Consider the following 23313-nt stretch of genomic DNA (forward strand, 5'->3'; position numbering starts at 1 on the left):
TGCTTGCATATATTAACTAATTTCATCCATACAACACCTGGGGAAGGTGTTGAAGCAGGTGCTATTTTACAAATGAAAATATTGAGAGTGTAAGTAATTTGCCTAAGTTAAAGGATTCAAACCTAGGTAGATTGATTTCAGGGCCTAGGGTCTAAATCATACAATTAACATCTTCTCAGACATAGTGTAGACACTATTGGAAAGAGAGAGAGAGAGGATGTTGTATATTTAAAATCTTGAATCTTGAAAAAATTATACAAATTGACCCAAGAAAGGTAGAAAGTTAGAAACTATGGAAAATGTTGTCAAATAACTATATATATATATGTATATATATATATATATATATATATATATATATATATATATATATATATATAACCACAAACCAAACAACAAAACAAAATAAAAACAAAGAGAAATAATACTACACAGAGTTTCATAGGTTCATAGGTGAGTTCTTTCAAACTTTAAAAAAAAATGTGTGGGGGGGAATTTAATTATGTACTCTAAAAGTTTAAAAACATTTATAGACTTTAAATGAGCAGTTCTACTTTCAGTAATTTATTCTAAGGACATAATGCTATTTATCTATAATATTTAATGTATAGATACATCAATTATATTCATAATATTGTTTGTAATTCGGAAGCAACCTAAGCATGAAATGGTAGGGGATCAACTGGGAAAATTATGGTTTACCTTTAAAATAAAATATAACACAGGCATTAAATATAATAATATAAAGCTCTTAGTTATAGAACTGGAAATATGTTCTTTTTAATTTTTCCCAGCTTTTTTGAGGTATGATTGACAAATAAAAATTATATATAATTTAAGTTGTACAGCATGATTTTTAAGGTGTACAAAGTGATGATTTTATATATATAGTGAAAATATTACAAATATTACTCAATTATTATAATTATTTACTTATTATAATTGAGTAAATTAACACATCCATCACTTCATATAGTTACCATTTTTGTGTGTGTGGGGAGAACATTTAAAATCTACTCTTAACAAATTTTAAGTAATTTTATTGTAATAAAATATTATTAATAATAATTACCATAGTGTATATTAGACATCCAGAACTTTTTCATCTTATAACTGAACGTTTGTATGCTTTCACCAATATCTCTCCCTTCCCTGACACCCCCACAACCCCTGGCAACCAGTGTTCTACTCTCTGGTTTTATGAGATTTACTTTTTAAGATTCTACATATAATTGAGATCATACAATATTTGTCTTTTTGTTTCTGGCTTATTTTAGTTAACATAATATCCTCCAGGTTCATTCACATTTTTGCAAATGCCAGGACTCCCTTCTTTTTTATGGCCAAATAATATTACATCATGTGTATGTATATCACATTTTCTTTATCCATTGTTTTATGACACTTAAGTGGTTCCATATCTTAGTTATTGTGAATAATGCTACCATGAACATGGGAGGGCAGCTATATCTTTGAGATATTGACTTCATATCTTTTGGATACATGCTCAGAAGTGAGATTGCTGGATCATATGGTAGTTCTGTTTTTCAATTTTAAAGGAACATCCATACTGTTTTCCACAACTGTACCAATTTACATTCCCACCAACAGTATACAAGGGTTCTCTCTTCTCCACAATCTCACCAACATATTTTTTTATAATAGGCATCTTAACAGGTATGAGATAATATTTCATTGATTTGCATTTCCCTGGTGATTACAGATGTTGAGTACCACTTCATATACCTGTTGGACATTTGTATGTCTTTTTGAGGGAACATTGTCTATTTAGGTCACTTGCCATTTTTTATTCAGGGTATTTTTTTTTTTTTTTTGCTTTGAGTTGTGTGAATTCCGTATATATTTTGGATATTAACCCCTTATCAGATATATGGTTTGTAAATATTTTCTTCTATTCTGTAGGCTACCTATTCATTATATTAATAGTTTCTTTTTCTGCACAGAAGTGTTTTAGTTTGATGTAGTCTCACTTGCCTATTTTTGCTTTTGTTGTCTATGTTTTTGGTGTCATACCCAAAAATTCATTGCCAAAACCAATGATAAGGAGTTTTCCCCCTATGTATTCTTCTAGAATTTTTATGGTATTGGGTATTATAGTTATGTCTTTAATCCATGCCCAGTTAATCTGTGTGTACAGTGTAAGAGTAAAATGTCACTCTTTTCTATGTGGATTTCCAGTTTTCCCAGCACCATTTATTAAAGAGACTGTCCTTTCCCCACTGTGTATTCTTGTCAAAGATTAGTTCATCACATACATGTGGGTTTATTTCTGGGTCCTCTATTCTGTCCCATTGGTCTGTGTCTGTTTTTATGTTTGTACTATACTGTTTTTATTACTATAGCTTTTTAATATAACTTGAAGTAAGGAAGTGTGATGATGCTTCTAGCTTTGTTCTTCTTTCTCAAGATTGCCTTGTCTATTTGGGATCTTTTGTGATTCCACACAAATTTTAGAATTTTTTTTTCTGTGAAAAAAAACACCATGGAATTTTGATGGGAATTGCATTGACTCTGTGTATTGCTTTAGGTAGTATGGACATTTTTACAGTATTAATTCTTCCAATCCAGGAACATGGGATAGCTTTCTTTTTTTGTGTCTTCAATTTTTTTCATCAATGTCTTATAGTTTTCAGTGTATAGATCTTTCACTTCCTTGGTTAAATTTATTCTTAAGCATTTTATTTTTTTGATGCTATTATAAATGGGATTGTTTTCTTAATTTTTTTGATAGTTCATTGTTAATATATAGAAACATAACTAATTTTTATATACTAATTTTTTATCCTGCAGTATTGCTGAATTTGTTTATTAGTTCTAACAGTTTTTTAATGGAGTCTAAGTTTTTCTATATATAATATTATGTCATTTGCAAAGAGAGACAATTAACTGTTTTCTTTCCAGTTTGGATGCTTTTTATTTCTATTTCTTATCTACTTTCTCTAGCCAGGACTTTCAGTACTATGTTGAGTAGGAGTGGTGAAACTGAGTACCCTTGTCTTTTTCCTGATCTTAGATGAAAAGCCTTCAGCTTTTCACCATTGAATATGATGTTAGCTATGGGATTGCCATATATGGAAACATATTCCTGTTGTTTTACTTTGTTTTTTCATTTTCATTAAGTTTTTAATCTTACTTCCAGTGTAGTTAACATACAGTGTTATATTAGTTTTAGGTGTAGAATAGTGATTCAACAATTCTATACATTAATCAGTGTTATCATGATAACTGTATACTTTAATCCCTGTCACTTATTTCACCCATCCCTCACCACCCCCTTCCCCTCTGGTAACCATCAATTTGTTCTCTACAGTTCAGAACCTGTTTCCTGGCTTCTCTCTCTCTCTTTTTCCTTTGTTCATTTGTTTTGTTTCTTAAATTCCACATGAGTGAGATCATACAGTATTTGTCTTTCTCTGACTGACTTATTTTGCTTAACATTATTCTCTCTAGCTCCATCATATTGTGGCACATGGCAAGATTTAATTCTTTTTTATGACAGAGTAATATTCCATTATATATTTTATACATATACTATATATAATGTGATTTGTAAATAGAGACAATTTAACTGTTTTCTAATATATATAGTATATATGTATATATATATACATACACATATATATGTACATATGTATATATGTGTATATATACATACCACATCTTCTTTATCCATTCAACTATCCATGGACTTTTGGGTTGCTTCCATAATTTGGTTATTGTAAATAAGGCTGCTATAAACATAGGGTGCATGTACCTTTTTGAGTTGGTGTTTTTGTATTCTTTGGGTAAATACCCAGTAGTGTGATTACTGGATCATAGAGCCATTCTAATTTTAATTTTTTGAAGAACTTCCATACTGTTTTCCAGAGTGGCTGCATCAGTTTTCATTTTCACCAACAGTGCAGGAGGGTTCCTTTCTCTCCATATCCTTGCCAACACTTGTTCTTTCTTGTGTTTTTGACAGGTGTAAGGTGATATCTCATTTTGTTTTGATTTGCATTTCCTTGATGATGAGTAATGTTGAGCATCTTCTCATGTGTCTGTTGGTCATCTGGATGTCTTCCTTGGAGAAATGTCTGTTCATGTTTTCTACCCACTTTTAAATTGGATTATTTGGTTTTTTGGTGTTGAGTTGTATCAGTTCTTTGTATATTTTGAATACTAACTTTTCATCAGATATGTCAATTGCAAATATCTTCTCCCATTCAGTAGGTTGTCTTTCAGTTTTGTTGATTCTGGCTTTGCTGTGAAGAAGTTTTTTATTTTGATGCAGTCCCAATAGTTATTTTTGCTTTTACTTCCTTTGCCTCAGGAGACATATCTAGAAAACTGTTGCTATGGTCTATGTCAGAGAAATTACTGTCTGTGTGCTTTTCTAGGATTCTTATGGTTTCGGGTCTCACATGTAGGTCCTTGATCAATTCTGAGTTTATTTTTGTGTATCGTCTGAGAAAGAAGTCCACTTTCATTCTTTTGCATGTAGCTGACACGATTCCCAACACCATTTGTTGAAGAGACTTTCCCATTGCTTATTCTTGCCTCTTTTGTGAAAGACTAATTGACCATGTAATTGTGAGTTTGTATCTGTATTTTCTATCCTGTTCCGTTGATCTATGTGTTTGTTTTTGTGCCAGTACCATATTGTTTTGATTATTATAATTTTGTAGTATAATTTAAAATCTGAAATTGTGATACCTTTAGCTTTTTTTTTTCCAAGTTTGTTTTGGCTATTCTGGATCTTTTGTGGTTCCATCCAAATTTTAGGATCATTTGTTCTAGTTCTGTAAAAAAATGTAGTTTGATAGGGATTGCATTAAATCTGTAGGTTGCTTTGGGTAGTATGGACATTTTCACAATATTTGTTCTTCAAGTCCATGAGCATGGAATATCTTTCCATTTGTGTTGTCTTCAATTTCTTTCATCAGTGTTTTATAGTTTTCAAAGTACAGGTCTTTAATCTGCTTGGTTAAGTTTATTCCCAGGTATTTTATTATTTTTGGTGCATTTGTAAATGGGGTTTCTTTCTTCAATTTATTTTTCTGTTGCTTCATTATTAGTGTATAGAAATGCAACAGATTTATGTACATGGAAATATATTCTTGCAAGAAGCTGGTTCTTGAACACTATGGTAATAATTATCTATTGCTACATAACAAATTATACTAAAACTTAATAGTTTCAAACAAAAGCCGTTTGTGGTATCATAGTTTTCAAGAGTAAAGAACATGAGAATTGCTTACCTGAGTGGCTCTGGCTCAGAGTCCCTCACATATTTCCTGAAAAGTTGTTGGCTAGGACTGTGGTCATATCAAGGCTTGACTGTGGTCATATTAAGGGTTGACTGGATTATAGAATCCACTTCCAAATTCACTCACATGGTTGTTGTCATCTCTTAGTTCCTCCACGGCTATTGGCCAGAGGCTTCTTTTCCTTACTGTACAGGAAAACCAATAGCTGCTGGAGTGTTTCCATGACATGTCAGCTCACTTCTCCTAGAGTGAGTGATCCAAAAGAGCATAGAGACAGAGACAAAGAAAAAAAAAGCCCACAGTCTTCTTTAACCTAATCTCAGAAATGCCATACTATCATTTCTGTCATCTGATATTTGTCAGACAGACAAACCCTGTTACAATGTGGGAAAGAACTATAAAAGGGTGTGAATACAAGGAAGTGGGAATCATTGGGGACCATCTTGGAGGCTCGCTACCACAACAAATATGGATATATTTGTGTGTAGGGAGATGGGGAGGAAAAAGACATCAAAGTATCAAGAATATCTATCTTTGCGTGTTAGGATTATGGGTATCTTTAAAGTATATTTTTTCTTTTTTGTCTGTTTTCCAATTTTTTTATAGTGGCCACAATTATTGATGTTCAATGAAATCAGCAACCAATCAATCCATTTTATTAAAGAAATCAATGGGAGACAGGGAGGCACGGGAGAGAGAAGAGACCATTAATGGAGTTCTGGTGAATATGGAAGGGAGTGCACTCCAGTGTAGAGGTGGCCATTGTCATAATCACAGGAGTGATAATGAAAATGTATATATGTGAAAGAGCTGGCATTGGATGTGAAAATGTGTAAGTCTTGGAAAGGATGCATTAGCTTTGGCCACGACAGCCTTTAATTGGAGTGGGGGAAACATGGGCCTCTGAAATATGAGAGGAGGAAAATATGGTTGCTATTATTAGAAGTATTAGAGTGTTAAGGCAGGAAATTTGATGGATTTCACACTTAATGATACTTTTTCGCCCCTCTGATAAAGGAAGCAAGACATTCTGTTGAGTCTGGCTATGATGGGAGCAATTTGTGCAAGCTTAAAACAGCAGTTGTTAGGAATGGGAAAGTTTGCCAACCAGAGAAAGGATTGTATAGAAATCTTGAGAGCCCAGATGATAATATCTGTGTTTCTCTTATGTCATCTTTAAACTCAAAGAACAGTGTTATTAGCTCTAATGTGTAATAATGCTCATCTGTTGATTATCTACAGTACTTGCTACCTTTCATGTTAAAGGAAACTATTCACTTAAAAACTAAAACTACTTACTACTCTCTACTCACAACACTTCTAATACCAAATATATAGCTTTTCTTCCTCACACCAATTTTCCAACTGAACTCTAACTGGATGTCTTATAATTTAACTAAATTCTGACATTAATTATTCAGAGTCAATGTCAGACTTCACATGTTTAAATGTTCAATTCCACAAGATTGCCCTAACTTTTGATGCCATTGGCAAGTAGTGGTTCCTTAGGGTATCCACACATCTCTTTGCCGTGGCTACAAAGTTAGGGGTCCCCACGTGAACCTCCTCAGATTTGATAATTTGTTGAAAAAGCTTGCAAAACTTAGAGGAACATCTATTTACATTTACTGGTTTATTATAAACATTATAAAGGATACAGTGAACAGCCCAATGAAGAAGTACAAACAACAAGTTCTGGAAAGGTCCTGAGTGCTAGAGCTTCTGTCTCCATGGAATTGGGCTGTACCACCCTCCTGGCACAGGGATGTGTTCACCAAGCCAGATGCTCTATAAGCTCCATAATTTAGGGATTTTCATAAAGGCTTCATCATGTAGGCATGATCAGATATTAATGAAATCTCTAGTCCCTCTTCCCTCCACATGGGATGGTAATGGAAGTAAAATTTTCAAGCTTCTAATCATGGCTTCGCCTTTCTGATATCAGTCTTCCTTCTGAAGCTATCTAGGAGTACACCAAGAGTCTCCTCATTAGAATAAAAGGTGCTCCCATTACCCTTAAAATTCCAAGAAATTTAGGAGCTCTGCGTTAAGTTGCTCCTATCACCTCCATCATTCAGGAATTACAAGAATTAGGAATTCTGTGTCAGGAACCATGGTGAAATACCAAATATTAGAGATAACAGTGCTCCCAGCACACCTGTCACTCAGGAAATTATAAGAATTCTAGGAGCTCTGTTTCTTTTTCCTTTTTTTTAAGTATTTTTTTTTCTTATGTTCAATTAGCCAGCATATAGTACATCATTAATTTTTGATGTAGTGGTCAGCAATTCATTAGTTACATATAACACCCAGTGCTCATCACCACATGTGCCCTCCTTAATACCCATCACCTGGTTACCAACCCGTTCCCTTCTGTAACCCTCAGTTTGCTTTCCAGAGTCCAGAGTCTCTCATGGTTTGTCTCCATCTCTGATTTCTTCCCATTCAGTTTTTCCTCCCTTCCCCTGTGGTCCTCTGTGCTATTCCTTATGTTCCACATATGAGTAAAACCATATGATAATTGTCTTTCTCTGCTTGACTTATTTCACTTAGCATAATCCCCTCCAGTTTCATCCATGTCAGTGCAAATGGTGGGTATTCATCTTTTCTGATGGCTGAGTAATATCCCATTGCATATATGAACCATATCTTTATCCATTCATTGGTTGAAGGGCATCCTGGCCCCTTCCACAGTTTGGAGCTCTGTTTCAGAAGCAGAGGGAAGAGACCAAATACATATTTCCTATTATGCTGCACCTGTTATTGGCCAGCCTTTGGTGTGGTTTATATCTCTTTAAAGATGATGATGAGGGGCGCCTGGGTGGCTCAGTCTTTAAGCGTCTGTCTCTGGCTCAGGTCATGATCCCAGGGTCCTGGGATTGAGAACGGCACTGGGCTCCCTGCTCAGTAGGAAGACTGCTTCTCCCTCTTCCACTCCCCCTGCTTATGTTCCCTTTCTCATTCTCTCTCTCTCAGTCAAATAAATAGATATAATCTTAAAAAATAAAAATAATAATAAAAATGATGATGTTTTGGGGCACTTGGGTAGCTCAATCGGTTAAGTGTCTGACCTTGGCTCAGGTCATGATCTCAGGGTGGGATGGAGCCCTGCATTGGGCTCCCCACTCAGCAGCGAGAATGCTCATCTCTCCCCCTCTCCCTCTGCCACTCCTCCCTGCTCATGCTCTCTTTCTCTCTCCCAAATAAAATCTTTTATTTTTTAAAAGATTTTATTTATTTATTTGACAGACAGACAGAGATCACAAGTAGGCAGAGAGGCAGGAAGAGAGAGGGGGGAAGCAGGCTCCCCGCTGAGTAGAGAGCCTGATGCGGGGCTCGATCCCAGGACCCTGAGATCATGACCTGAGCCGAAGGCAGAGGCTTAACCCACTGAGCCACCCAGGTGCCCCAAATAAAATCTTTTTAAAATGATGAGCTAATATAAGATGTTTTCACAGCATTTCTCCTTACTGCTTACCAAGTCAGCTTTCTTGAATTACGTTTATAGAAAGTGAATGATCTAGTTAACTTCAGTTTTAGGATGACCATTATTTGTTCCCACTTGGGGCCAAACCACAAGCAAAATTTTGGTCTTCTTTTCAAATTGGTCATGAAGCATTTTTAATTGGATTTTTTTGGCATTGAGTTGTATAAGTTCTTTATTTACTTTGGGTTTTAACACTTTATTGGATATATCATTTGCAAATATCTTCTCCCATTCAGTGGGTTGTCTTTTTGTTTTGTTGATGGTTTCCTTCACTGTCAAAAGATTTGTATTTTGGTATAGTGCCAATAGTTTAATTTTGCTTTGGTTTTCCTTGCTGAAGAAAACAAAAACACTAATTCAAAAAGATATATGCACCCCTATGTTTATTGCAGCATTATTTATTATAGCCAAGATATGGAACACAGGTGTTCATCTGTAGAAGGATGGATAGAGCACACACACACACACACACACACACATACACACACACATTATTACTCAGCCATAAAACACAGAATCTTGCCATTTGCAATAACATGGATGGATCTAGAGGTTAATACCATATGATTTCACTCATATGTGGACTTTACGAAAACAAAGAAGAAAAGAGAAACAAAAAAAAAACAGACTTTTTTATACATAAAACAAACTAGTGGTTGCCAGAGGGGAGGTGGATAAGAGGATGGGTGAAATAGGTGAAGGGGATTAAGAGTACACTTATTGTGATGAGCCCTGAGTAATGTATAGAATTGTTGAATTACTATATTTTACACATGAAACTAATATAACATATGTTAATTATACTGGAATTTAAAAATACACAAATAAAAAATTTTTAATAGCATGGACATCAAAATATAATTTTTGCAAGGTTATTTTATGTAGGTGGCATGAATTATTTTTAATTTGAAAAGTCTTCATTACATAGGTCAAGAATTTGCACATGGGTATATAAAACAGAATTTTAAGAACTTGTAAGCTCATTAATATATAAGAGAAGTCCTCAAACTTAACAGTTTCTATTTTCTGAAAACAAAAACAAAAACAAAAACAAAAACTACCCCAAATTCTGTATTACCAGAGAACATGAAAAACACTACATACCTGATCATAGGGATTGAAAAGCATATTTGGTAGCTATATTTGTGGCGAGCATAGCATAATGTATAAATTTATTAAATCACTGTATCATACACCTGAAACTAATGTAACACTGTCAGCTATACGCAAATTTTTAAAATGCTTTTCAGCAAATTGAAACATACATCTTTTCATCCTGCATAGAGAGAATTTGATATACACTAAAAATTGTATCTCTACATTCCAGTAAAACATATTGACTGATGCCCAGGGCTTACTAAATGCTTGCAGCTGATAAACTCCTCTCTATTAAATTAGAATAGTCTTCCTGCCACCAATGGAGAGGTAAAAGAGACAAGATAGGGCTGTATTTTTTTTCCCAAACCTGTTTATGCCAATTGAACTTGCTATTGTAATGCCATAATTTAATTTTAATATTATGACAATAAATGAAACATGACTACAAAAGTAAAATTGTTATTTTTATGAAAATCAGTTGAATGAGCAATATTAGGAATAAAATAAAGGACTTAAGTAGTGGTATAGCAGAGATTAATAAGAATATTATAAAGCACTTCATACTAATACTGTTAAAAAATTAGAAGAAATAGACTTCTAGAAAAATATAAACTATTGAAAGTGACTCAGTAGTTAAACATATAATTGCCAGACTATCCAGGAGTTTCACTTTTTTGTTATATACCCAAGATAATTAAACACTGGTATTCAAACAACTACTTGCACCTGAATGTTCATAGCAGCAGCATTTACAATAGTCAAAAAGTAGAAATGATCCAAATACCCATTGAGTAGGTGAGCCAATTATGGTACATCCCCCCAAGGGAGTATTATTCAGCCATAAAAATTAATGAAATTGTGATACATGTTGCAACGTGGTTGAAGCTTGAAAACATGCTAAGTGAAAGAACCCAGACACAAAAGACCACATATTGTGTGATTCTATTAGTGTAAAATGTCCAGGATAGATAAATCCATCAATACTGAAAGTCAGGTTAATGTTTGCCAGGGGATTAACTGCTTTGTGGGCATGAGTTTTAATTTTGGGCTGACAAAAATATTTAAGAACTAGATTGATATGGTGATTGTATAACACTGTGAATGTAGTAAATATCACTAAATTCTTCACTTCAAGATGATTATTCCTATGTGATTTTCACCTCAATAAAAAAATAAAAAGAATGTCCCAAAATAATTTCCCAAGAATACTTAGTAACCCACTGTCAAAATTACTATGCACAGGATGCCTGGGTGGCTCAGTTGGTTAAGCGACTGCCTGTGGCTCAGGTCGTGATCTTGGTGTCCCAGGATCTAGTCCCACATCAGGGTCTCCGCTCAGTGGGGAGACTGCTTCTCACTCTGACCCTCCCCACCTCATGCTTTCTCTCTCTCTCTCAAATAAATATATAAGAAATCTTTGAAAAAATTACTACACACAAAATATATCAAGGCACCATGAATGAGCACCAGCAAGGAAAAAAAAAAACAAAAAACAGTAGTATCCCTAAAAGTCTTCAGATGTTGGTCTTACGAGTTACAAATTATTTCTTTAAACTGTTTATAAAGTATGTCTTCTATGTTTTAAAAAGTAAGAGATAAAGTTAAAATATCTCTAGAGAACAAGAAAGTATAAAAATAAACCAGCAGATTTGAATTGTAATGAAATAGAATTTCTAGAAATATAAAAATACTGTAACTAAAGTTTAAAATTCAGTAGATGAAAATTGACTACAGAAGATGTAGAAAATCTAAATACCTTTACATCAATTTTTTTAAAATTGAATTTATAATGAAAAACCTCTGTACAAACACCTCTGTACAAAACCTCTGTACAAACACCAATCCCAAATGCCTTGACTGGTAGATTCTACCAAATATTTAAGAAATAATATCACCTGTACACAAAGTCACTTAGAAAATAGAGGAAGAGGGGAAATTTCATGGCACATTTTATAAGGCCAGAATTTCCCTGATATGAAGATCAGAAAAATAAAAGACAAGGAAACTATAGATCAATATACCTCATGAACAAAAATCCATAACAAAACATTAGTAAATAGAACATAGCAATATACAAAAAGGATACTAACTCATGGTTTATTTTCATCCCTATATTGAAAGTTTGATTTCCTATTTGAAAATCAAGCAATGTAGTTCACAACATTGATAGACACTAGGCAGGAAATCTTAGATTCTTCTCAAATAGATGCTGCAAATCATTTGACAAAATTCAATACCCACAGAGTTCTGCCTGCAACCAAGATGGAATAATAGGAACTTTATTTGCACTTCTACCTAAAACAACTTTAAAAACCTGGGCAAAGCATACAAAATATTAATTTCCAAGACATTGGGTATCATTGAAGGAAGGGTGGTTAATACCTAAGAAACAGGAAAAAAAAAAGGTGAGTCCTAGATTACTGTCTAGAGAGAGTATTTAGACCATGACACAGGGAGAGAAACCAAGGCTGAGCCCACTAAACTGTAATTAGAGGAGGGGAAGCTGAGAGTCTGGGGAGGCAAGGATAATTAGGGCTCATGAGGCAGAGTATGGTATCTTTTTTGTTGTTGTTGGAAACTGACACACTCATTCTCAAAGATGAATGTAATTAAAGATGAAAACAGAAAAATGTATGATCATAATAGACACAGATAAAGCATTTGACAAAATCCACCATTCATTTTTGATGAAAAATTCTCAGCAAACTAGGAATAGAAGGAAATCTTAACCTGATAAAGTGTGCCAGGCAGAAAACTATAGCTAACATTGTAAGCAAAGGTGAAAGTATGTTTCTGCCCTGAGATCATGAAACGATGCAAGGAAGTCATCTTTTACCACTTATATTCAACAGTAGACTGGCAGTTCTGTCTACTACTATATGGCAAGAAAGAAAAATCCAGATAGGCAAGGAAAAACTGAAACTAAAACTGCCATGATTTTAAGACTATATGATCTTCTATGTAGAAAATCTGTTAGAATCTATCAAAAAAAGCTACTGAAACTGAGTGAATTTAGCAGAGGTTCAGGATAGAAGATCAACATACAAAAATCAAATTATTTGGTTTATTTTGGTGTTGAGTTGTATAAGTTCTTTATGTATTTTGGATATTAACCCACTATTAGATATATTCTTTGCAAATATCTTCTCCCATTCAGTAGGCTGCCTTTTTATTTTGTTGATGGTTTCCTGTACAAAAATTTTTTTGATGTAGTCTCAATTATTTTTGCTTCCCTTGCCTGAGGAAACATATCTAGAAAATGTTGCTAAGGCTGATGTCTAAGAGATTATTGAATATGTTTTCTTTAAGGGTTTTTTGTGGTTTCAGGTCTCATGTTTAAGTCTATAATCCATTTTGAGTTTATTTTTGTGTATGGTGTAAGAAAGTGGTTCACTTTTATTTTTTTGCATGCAACTATCTGGTTTTCCCGGCAATGTTTCTTGAAGAGCTTGTCTTCTCCATTGTATATTCTTGCCTCTTTTGTGAGATGTTAATTGACAATATAAGCATGCTTTTGTATCTGGGCTCTCTATCCTCTTCCATTGATCTGTATGTCTATTTTTGTGCAAGTACCATACTGTTTTAGTTACTATAGTTTTGTAGTATATCTTTAAATCTGGGATTATGAAACCTCTAGCCTTATTCTGCTTTCTCAAAAGCGCGTTGGCTATTAGGGGTCTTTGCAGTTCCATACAAATTTTAGAATTATTTGCTCTAGTTCAGTGAAAGATACTATTAGTTTTTTGATGGGGATTGTACTGAATCTGTAGATTACTTTAGGTAATATGGACATTTCAACAATATTAATTGTTTCAATCTGTGAGCATGGTATATCTTTCCATTTTTATGTCATCTTCAATTTCTTTCATTGGTATTCTATAGTTTCAGAGCACAGGTCTTTCACCTCCTTGGTTAAGTTTATTCCTAGGAATTCTATTCTTTTTGGTGAAATTATAAATGAGAGTATTTTCTTAATTTCTCTTCCTGCAACTTCGTTATTAGTGTACAAAAAACACAACATATTTCTGTGTATTTATTTTGTATCCTGCACTTTACTGAATTTATGTATTAGTTCTAGTAGTTTATTGCTGGTTTTCTGTGTATAATATCATGTCCTCTGCAACAGTGACAGTTTTACTTCTTCCTTACCAATTTGAATGTCTTTTATTTCTTTTTCATTTCTGATTGCTGTGGCTAGGATTTCTAGTACTATGTTGAATAAAAGTGATGAGAGTGGCCATCTTTGTCTTGTTCCTGATTGTAGAAGAAAAGATTTCAGCTTTTCACCATTGAGTATGATGTTAGCTGTGGGCTTGCCATATATGGCCTTCATTATGTTGAAGTATGCCCCATATAAACCCATATTGTTGGAAGTTTTTAATCATGAGTAGATGTTAAATTTTGTCAAATACTTTTTCTGCATCTATTGAGATAATTACATGTTTTTTATACTTCGTTTTGTTAATGCGATATATCACATTGATTTGTGCATGTTGAAACATCCCCATATCTGTGGGATAAATACCACTTAATTGGACCTAAATAGACATTTTTCTTAGCATACTTGCTATGGCCAACAGACACATGAAAATATGCTCAACATCACTAATTATTAGGAAAATGTAAATCAAAGCCATAATGATATATTACCTTATACCTGTTAGAATGGCTAGAATCAAAAAAGACAAGAAATAACAAATGTTGATATGGAGAAAAAGTAATCCTCCAAACACACTGTTGGTGGGAATGAAAATTGGTGCAACAACTGTAGAAAACAGTATGGAGGTCCCTCAAAAAGTTAAAAATAGAAGTACCATATGGTCCAATATTTCCATTACTGGGTTTTTACCCAAAGAAAATGAAAACACTAATTTGAAAAGATGTATACATCCCTATGTTTATTGCAGCATTATTTACAGTAGCCAAATTATGGAAACAACCTAAAAGTCCAGGGATAGATGAATGGATGAAAATATATATAATGGAATATTAATCAGGCATAAAAAAAATGAGATCTTGGATTTGCAAACAACATGGATGGACCTAGAGGGAACTATGCTAAGTGAAATGAGTCTGACAGAACGACAAATACCTTATTATTTCACTTATATGTAGAATCCAAGAGTCAAAACAAACAGATACAGATCCATAAATACAGAAAACTAACTGACAGTTGCCAGAGGAGAGTGTGGTGGCAGATGGGCAAAATGGGTAAAGCAGAGTGGGAGGTACAGTCTTCCAATTATGAAATGAGTAAGTCACAAGAATGAAAGTTATACCATAGGGAATATAACTAACGGTATTGTAATAGTGTTGTATGGTGACAGATGGTACCTATACTTGTGGTGAACATAGCATATAGGGTTGTTAAATCACTATGTTGTACACTTGAAACCAATGTAACATTGCATGTCAACTGTACATCAATAAACATTTGTTGTATTTTTATATATTAGCAACAATCAAAAATTACAATGGAAAAAATGCCATTAACAGTAGCATCAAGATATGTTAAATACTTATGGATTAATCTGAGAAAAGATATGTAAAACTGAGAAAAATCAGAGAAGACCTAAATAAGTAGAGACATATATTGTTTTCATGAATCAGAACAAAGATTGATATTATTAAAATGTTAATTATTTACAACAATTATTTAAAATTGTTTATTTTAAATTTTAAAAAATTACAATTATTTAAAAATGTTAATTATTTATCTACAGATTTAACTCAATCCCAATTAAAATGCTGGAATGTTTTTTTTTTTGAAATTGAAAAGATAGTTCTCAAATTTACATGGAAATATAAAGAATCTAAATTAGCTAAAACAAATTAAAAAAAGAAAAAAATTTGGAGGACTTGTACTAGCTGACTTTCAAGTCTTAATATAATACTACAGTATCATGACAGTGTAGTATTGGCATAAAGATAAACAACTAGATTGATTTTGGCCAACATCTGTGAAACTGTGGCAGGCCAACTTATCAGTTTATAAGTAAGGTAAAATCTCAGACAGTTGACAGTTCTTGACACAAGAGCCTTCAATGTTATTTGTGATGATATATTTCTTTTTTTATAAAGTAAAAATTCAGTTTATTCATTTGTTTATGACACAGTACACAAGAGGCAAAGTGTTTCACATCATAGATTTCACTTCCAACTCCTGGAATGCTCATTTCTTTGGCTAAAAGGAGAGACTGGACATAAGAGGCAGGCAATGCTTAGGCAACTGCAATAAGAATGGGGAGCAGGTGATACTAATGCCATCCCTGCGGGGACGGGCCCAAGGGGACTATTATTCACAAGCTATTTTCTAGAATTGTTAGCTGGAAACAAAGGAGCACCACTCCTGGATGCTCAACCGTCTTGGGCCTCAGTCATCCCCACCACACAGGTACAGCAGCGCTTTCTGGTAGTCACCCTTTGTGTCTTGCTCGATGTAGTAATACAGGGACTTGCCATACTTTCTCTTGAATTCAGACCTAATTTTCAACATGTCCACTTCACTGTGAGAGACCATGATTCTTATCAGAACTTTATCATGAATCCCCTTGCCCTTCGTGGAGTCATACAGTCGGTCAGCAAAATACAGGGGCTTATTCTGAATGCACTGGACCAGGTTTAGCATTTTCCAGTTCTCCTTTGACCTTCTTCTTGATGCTCTCCAACATGTCATAAAGTCTTGTACCTATCAAATACTTTCTGGAGGTGACACACACTCCACTTAGTCATGATGCTGATCCACTTGGGTACATCAGTTCCTTTCCTCTTCACTCTGACATCATAGAGATCCCGGGCATCTTGGTCAATCAGTTCATAATCAATGACAGAGCCATCCTCTGCTCTTCTACCCTTTGCAAGGGCAACCATCAGCTTGTGGAAGTTACCAGATGTGTCAGAAATGATGTCCTTCTCCAGATCAGTCTTGTATATTTCCTTGTGGACTCTTTTAATTTCCTGAAGCTCTTGGTCCTTGAGCAGATGATCTCAATGAGGGAGTCCTCATCAGTCTCCAGTCCCTTCATGGAGGCTTTCAGCTCAGAAGCATCATACTGAGCAGGTGTTTTTAATAGGCCCCAAATAACTGTCTCCAGGTGGCCGGACAAGGCTGACTTCAGCGTTAATGCAAGTTCCTTTTTGGTCCTTCGCTGGTAGGTGAAGGCAATATCTTGTCTCTGTTCATTGCTGCGTTTGATCAAAATGTTGACAATGGTGACCTCATCCACACCTTTGGTCTTGATGGCTGTTTCAATGTTCAGAGCATCATGCTCAGCATCAAAATTGGTGTATGCATTCACCGACCCATATGCACTAGGGGGCATGGAGTGATCACCCTCCAAGCTGAGCTTGCAGAGAATTTCGTGAACAGTAGACATTTTGAAGGAAGCTGGGCCTCGCACTGAGAGCAGCAAGCATCCCTAGTTGTAGAGCCTGTGATGATACATTTCTTTTTTTTTTAAGATTTTATTTATTTATTTGACAGACAGAGATCACAAGTAGTCAGAGAAGCAGGCAGAGAGAGAGGAGGAAGTAGGCTCCCTGCCAAGCAGAGAGCCCGATGTGGGGCTCGATCCCAGGACTCTGGGATCATGACCTGAGCTGAAGGCAGAGGCTTTAACCCATTGAGCCACCCAGGCACCCCGATGATATATTTGTTAAGGTAGGTTGTGAGTATGTGGATCTCCATTTAATGTTTATTCTTTATATTTTACATTCCCATTATAAGTTATTTTTATATGATACATTTAATAATAAAAACAAAATACTAAACTGATTTGGAAAACTTCAGTAAATCCATGTCACTAAAAATGGGACTATCAAGCCAAATGGGACTACTACATTGATAAATAATTGGGAATAAGATTACACAATATAGGATTCTTCACTCAGTATGCTTTACAAGTGCCTATAGATTCTTACTCCATGTCAAATGAACTGAAACTAGAAATCATTAATGACACTTATGGATGAGTTTTATACAAGAAAAATTATAATGCTGGCCTTGGTCCTACATCAGAATATTGGGAAAGGAAGGTACATTTATGTTTTAAGTTAAAATAAAATATCTAAGGCATTTATTTATGTATCCTTTCTTTTACTGTTTTCTCTTTTTTAAAGGAGGTTTTAAAATTAGTCAACCCTCTGTCTCTATGGCATTGGTAAGTGGGTTCGCATCATATTTTAATTAATTAATGTAGCAAACAAGTTCTTGGGTAAATATTTCTCAGATGTTTGGCTTTTCAATTAAGTAAAAGCGCAAGAGCTCAGGGAGAACTTCAAATCTCCATGGCACCCCAGGGACTTATTTTCAGGTCAGAGTACAACAGGAAACCTGACATTGATTTAGGCTGAGATTGAGACATTCAAGGGGACATGGTAAGTTTAGAGGTAATTACGTATTTATAGATGAGATTTCAGGTGAAGATGCAGAACTTCAATAATGAGACCTGATATCCTTGAAATTTGGCTTTTATTTTCCCTTGACTATTCATGTCTTAATTCCAAGTTGCTTCATATTTCTCTCTTTCCTGTTAGGTGAATAGAAGGGAATATAGATGTATAGTGAGAGAAGGAGAGAGATTAAAGAGAGGAAGGTAGAAAGATACTAGGAAAGAAAGAGGAGAAGCAAGGAAGATGGAAGAAAGGGGCGAACCAGGAAACAGATTTAGCAGAACAGAGAGAAATATGTAGAAGGAATTAAAAAAACTGGAGTAGAAAGGTTGTGCCCTTGGTGGTAATAGTGAATTCTAATTAAAAATTTTCTATTATTTATTATGCCCTTTCAATTTACTAGGCTCTTTGCCTTATACCATTTAACCTTACAACATTAAGAAGTAGTTCCTTTAATTCCCATTTTACAAATTAGAAAACAGAGGCCTAAAGAAGTTAACTAAATTGTCACAAAGTGGTGGAGTCTGGATTTGAATCAGCGTCTGTTTGTCTCTAAAGCCTATACTTTCCTCCACTGTATCATACTAGCTCTGCATGACACTGAAACATGTTAAAAGGCAAGAGTTTATGCTAAATAGGTTATCTGGCATCGTATAAACAGAACACAGAGAAATAATCTATCTTCTGTTTCTCTTTATTTCCTCTCTTCATACTCCTCACAAAGGAGATTAAGCAGGCAGGCAGGGAGAAACATAAAATTCCAGCTTCAGTTTTTACTATTGCTGGAGCTTTCAGGTCAAAAAGATAGCTTACCTCCCTCTGATCTCACAAAGGGCATAATGCCCAGTGCACTCATAGAAACTCAGTCTAAACTAGCATTTCTTAACCTTTTAGGCATTATGAACTCCTTTGAGATTCTAAAGAAAATTAAGTATTCACTCTCTAGAAATATGCACATACATGCAAAATTTTGTGGAACAATTCAGGAATTTCGTAGGCCCCCTCAAAGTTCTGAGGTTTATATCTGAGATAAAGGTCTTAGGGTCTGGAACTGAAAAAAATGACCCTGAAATCTGAGACGGAGGATGAGCACAAAGCCTAGAACTTGGCTCTGCCAGAACTTGGTTGAGTCATTTTCAAATGCAAGGTTGGCTGTGATTATCTTCTCTTCAGTTTTCTGGCATATCCCTAGGAAAAGCTTGATGCATGAAGCTTAAGTTTAAATTCCTACCCAGACTTGTACCTGATATGCATTAAGAAAGTTCCATTATAACATTAAATTATTTGTGCACTTCAGTACCCACTAGTGGTCAAGGAAAAATATTTTGCTTAGAGTACTGGATGTTAGAGATGGCTGTCACTTCCTGGAGTACAGCTCACTCTGAATTTCAGAATAAGGTCTTCTCTTTAGACATTGCTTACTTTCAATTTTGATTTTTCAAAACTCATATATTCCACTAAAATTTTGGTAAGACCTTGTTGGGGTTCATGGTGAAATAATGGCATATGAGAAAATAATGCTGGACAGAGTCAAGACCTGCCACTAACTTGCTATGTTATTATTACCAAAGGTAGAGCACATTCCCCTTGTGTTCTCAGTATTTTCATTTGTTAACATGAAGGGATCATACTATTGTCAGTGCTTTTCAAACCTCTTTAAATTTTTTTAGTATTGAAAATGTGTGTTCAGTGGAAATCTTATATAAACAAATGGAGGTAGAGTTACTATGATCACAAAGTGATGATAGTAATGGCAAAGAGTCAGATTCCCTCCCCCTTCTCATTCTCTATACCACCAACACATCCATGAATGAATTCCATATAGTTTGAAAATAGTTGAACCAGAGAGCAATAGCATGTAATGGTTGAGAATGTGCTTTAGAGTCATGCATATATGGGTTCTGTTCCTGACTTCCTCACCACTTAATAGCTCTATGCTTTTCAGCTAATTAATCCCTCTATGCCTCAATTTCCACATCTGACAACTGAGGATGATAAATAGCTCTTATTCCATAAGATGGTTGGGAAGATTTAGGAACTTAATGCATGCAAAGTGATTATCCAGTGCATGGATATTAGTTATTTATCTGTTATTAGTTATTAGTATTTATCTGTATCATTTTAAACAAAGACTTGGATCATGAAAAATTAAGTCATCTAGCTTTCCCGTTGTGCTTTCTTTCTCAATAACTTCTTCCTTCCTATGTTATGCTATAACTAGAGAAACTAGCATAGTAGGCAGGACCTCCCAGTCTCTTTAACATTTTAGCTACACTACAATAAGTACAATAAATGGATGTAGTAAATTATTAGTCACATAGCACATTTTTTGAGCTATACCTATGATTTTCCATTTTTATCTTTTTAGTCATGGGGTGTTTTTATTTTTTTTAAATAAACTATTACTCATGGTGCCTGGGTAGCTCAGTTGGTTAAGCCTCCCACTCTTGATTTCAGCTCAGGTCATGATCTCAGGATTGTGAGATTGAGCCCCACATTGGGCTCCATGCTGGGTGTGGAGCCTACTTAAGATTCTCTCTCTTCCTCTGCCCATCCCTCCTCCCAAAAATTAAAAAAAATGAAAAAATAAAATACTACTCTGCAATTCAGTATGTAAAACACGTAAGAGTAGAGCTGCTCTAATTGAGTCAGGATGGAAGAGTCCCTCTTATGTCTTCTCAGCTCCTGCAACACCACCCTCTTCACACACTCTGAGAACTCAGAAGTACTCCAGTGCTCTGTGGAGCAATGTTTGAAAACCACTGGACCTCTAAGACCCTTCTATATCTTATGTTCTGTGGAACTAATTCATTTCAGATGTGGGCATACAATTTGAGATTTTTCCATACTCCCATCATTACAAGGAAAATATAGATCCTAGAAAAAAATAATTTACCCCCAGAGATCATTCTTAACACTCATGAGATGAGAAATGTAGCTTCCGTGCCCTACTACTGTGATCCATTTTGAGTCTATCTGCTCAGAACTCCCACAGTACATTAAAAAAATAACCATAACAGCTTTATGGAGGTATAACTGGCATACATAAACTATATATTTAAAGTATATAATTTAATTTTTTCACATGTCTACAGCCATGAAACCATTATTACCATAAAGATAGTGAATATATCCATTATCTCCCAAAGTTTTAACAGGCCTTTTGGGAATCACCTCTCAGCCCCAGAAAACTGTTTTTGGTCACAGTATAATAGTTTACATTTCTTGGATTTTTATATAAGTGGAATCATATAGTCTATATCCTTTTTTTGGTCTGGATTTTTAAACTCAATGTAATTATTTTGATATACATCTAAATGTTGTATATCAACAATTTATTTCTTTTTATTTATGAGCAGTATTCCATTGTATGGATATACCATTTTGTTTATCCATTCATATGTGGATGGACAATTGAGTCATTTCTGGTGTTTAGACCATCTACATTTAATGTAATTGTTGATATGGCTAACTTTAATCCTTTCATCCTGCTATTTTTTTCTCATTTGTCATATGTGTTCTTTGTTCCCTTTCCTGTCCTTTTTGTTTTTTGCTTTATTTTGGATTAACTGAAATTTTTAATTCCATTTAATCTCCTTCATTGTCTTATTAATGTTGTCTTTGTTTTCTAATTTTATTAGTATTTGGGGGTTGTTTATAATATACATCTTTAATTACAATCTATTTTCAAGTGATATTATCCTACTTACCATATAGTATGGGAGACTCACATGAGTATAATTCCACTTCTCTCCTCTAAGCCTTTGTACTACAGTTGTTATGCATTTTGCTTTTATTCATGCAAAAAATATCACAATAAATTGTTTTTATTTTTTAAACAGTCAATTATCTCTTACAGTATTAAAATTATAAGAGCAAATTCTCTTATACTTTTACTTTTATGTGTACCATTTTTGGTTCTTTATTTCTTTTTGTAGATCTATGTATCTATCTAGTATAATTTTTCTTCTAAGAGACTTTAACTTGAAGCATGGGTTTGCTGATGATGAGTTGTATCAGCTTTTGTGTGTCTGAAAACATCTTTAATACCCCTTTTAAAGATTTTTTTTAAGTTTTTTTTATTGTGGTAAAATATACATAACATAAAATTTAACATTTTAACCATTTTAAATTATTCAGTTCAGTGACGCTGAGTACATTCACATTGTTGTACAACCATCACTAACATGCATATTCAGAACTTTTTCATCTTTCTTAACTGAAACTCTATACCCATCATATACTAACTCTCCACTCCCCTGCTATCAGCCCCTGCCAACCACCCTTCTCCTGTCTCTGAATCTGACTACTTTAGGTACCTCATATAAGTGAAATCACACACTTTTTTTGTCTTTTGGTGAGTGGTTTATTTCACTTAGCATAAAGTCCTCAGTGTTCAGCCATGTTGTAGTATGTGTCAGTTACCTTCATTTTTTAAAATTTATTTTATTTTATTTTTTTTAAAGATTTTATTTATTTGACACACACAGAGAGAGATCACAAGTAGGCAGAGAGGCAGGCAGAGAGAGAGAGAGGGAAGCAGGCTCCCTGCCGAGCAGAGAGCCCGATGCGGTGCTCGATCCCAGGACCCTGAGATCATGACCTGAGCTGAAGGCAGAGGCTTTAACCCACTGAGCCACCCAGGCACCCCGAGATACCTTCATTTTTAAGGCTGAGTAATATTCTACTTTATGTATATATCACATTTTGTTTATCCACTCATCAGTTGATGGACATTTGTGTTCCCATCTTTTAACTATGGCAAATAGTGTTGCTTTGAACATGGGTGTACAGATACTTGTTCAAGTCCTTGCTTTTACTTCTTTTGGGTTTATACTCAAAAGTATAGGGCTGTGCCCCCTTTATTTTCAGAAGACATTTTCTCTTGTTTTTTTTTTTACTGTGTTATGTTAGTCACCATATAATACATCATTAGTTTTTGATGTAGTGTTCCAAGATTCATTGTTTAACACCCAGTACTCCATGCAATCCATGCCCTCCATAATACCCACCACCAGGCTCACCCATTTCCCCACCACCCTGCCCTCTAAAACCTTCAGTTTGTTT

General features: G+C 34.6%; 1 protein-coding gene and 1 pseudogene across 1 annotated transcript in view; one reads left to right on the forward strand and one right to left on the reverse strand.

The window, feature by feature from the left end:
- RTL4 (retrotransposon Gag like 4) overlaps positions 1–23313 on the forward strand; it is a 354918-nt gene that overhangs the window by 13561 nt on the left and 318044 nt on the right. The window lies entirely within an intron of this gene.
- LOC116854881 lies at positions 15920–17245 on the reverse strand (annotated as a pseudogene).

This window comes from Lontra canadensis, unplaced genomic scaffold, assembly GCF_010015895.1.
Source record: "Lontra canadensis isolate GAN:19392208 unplaced genomic scaffold, GSC_riverotter_1.0 scaffold96, whole genome shotgun sequence".
Lineage (NCBI taxonomy): Eukaryota > Metazoa > Chordata > Mammalia > Carnivora > Mustelidae > Lontra > Lontra canadensis.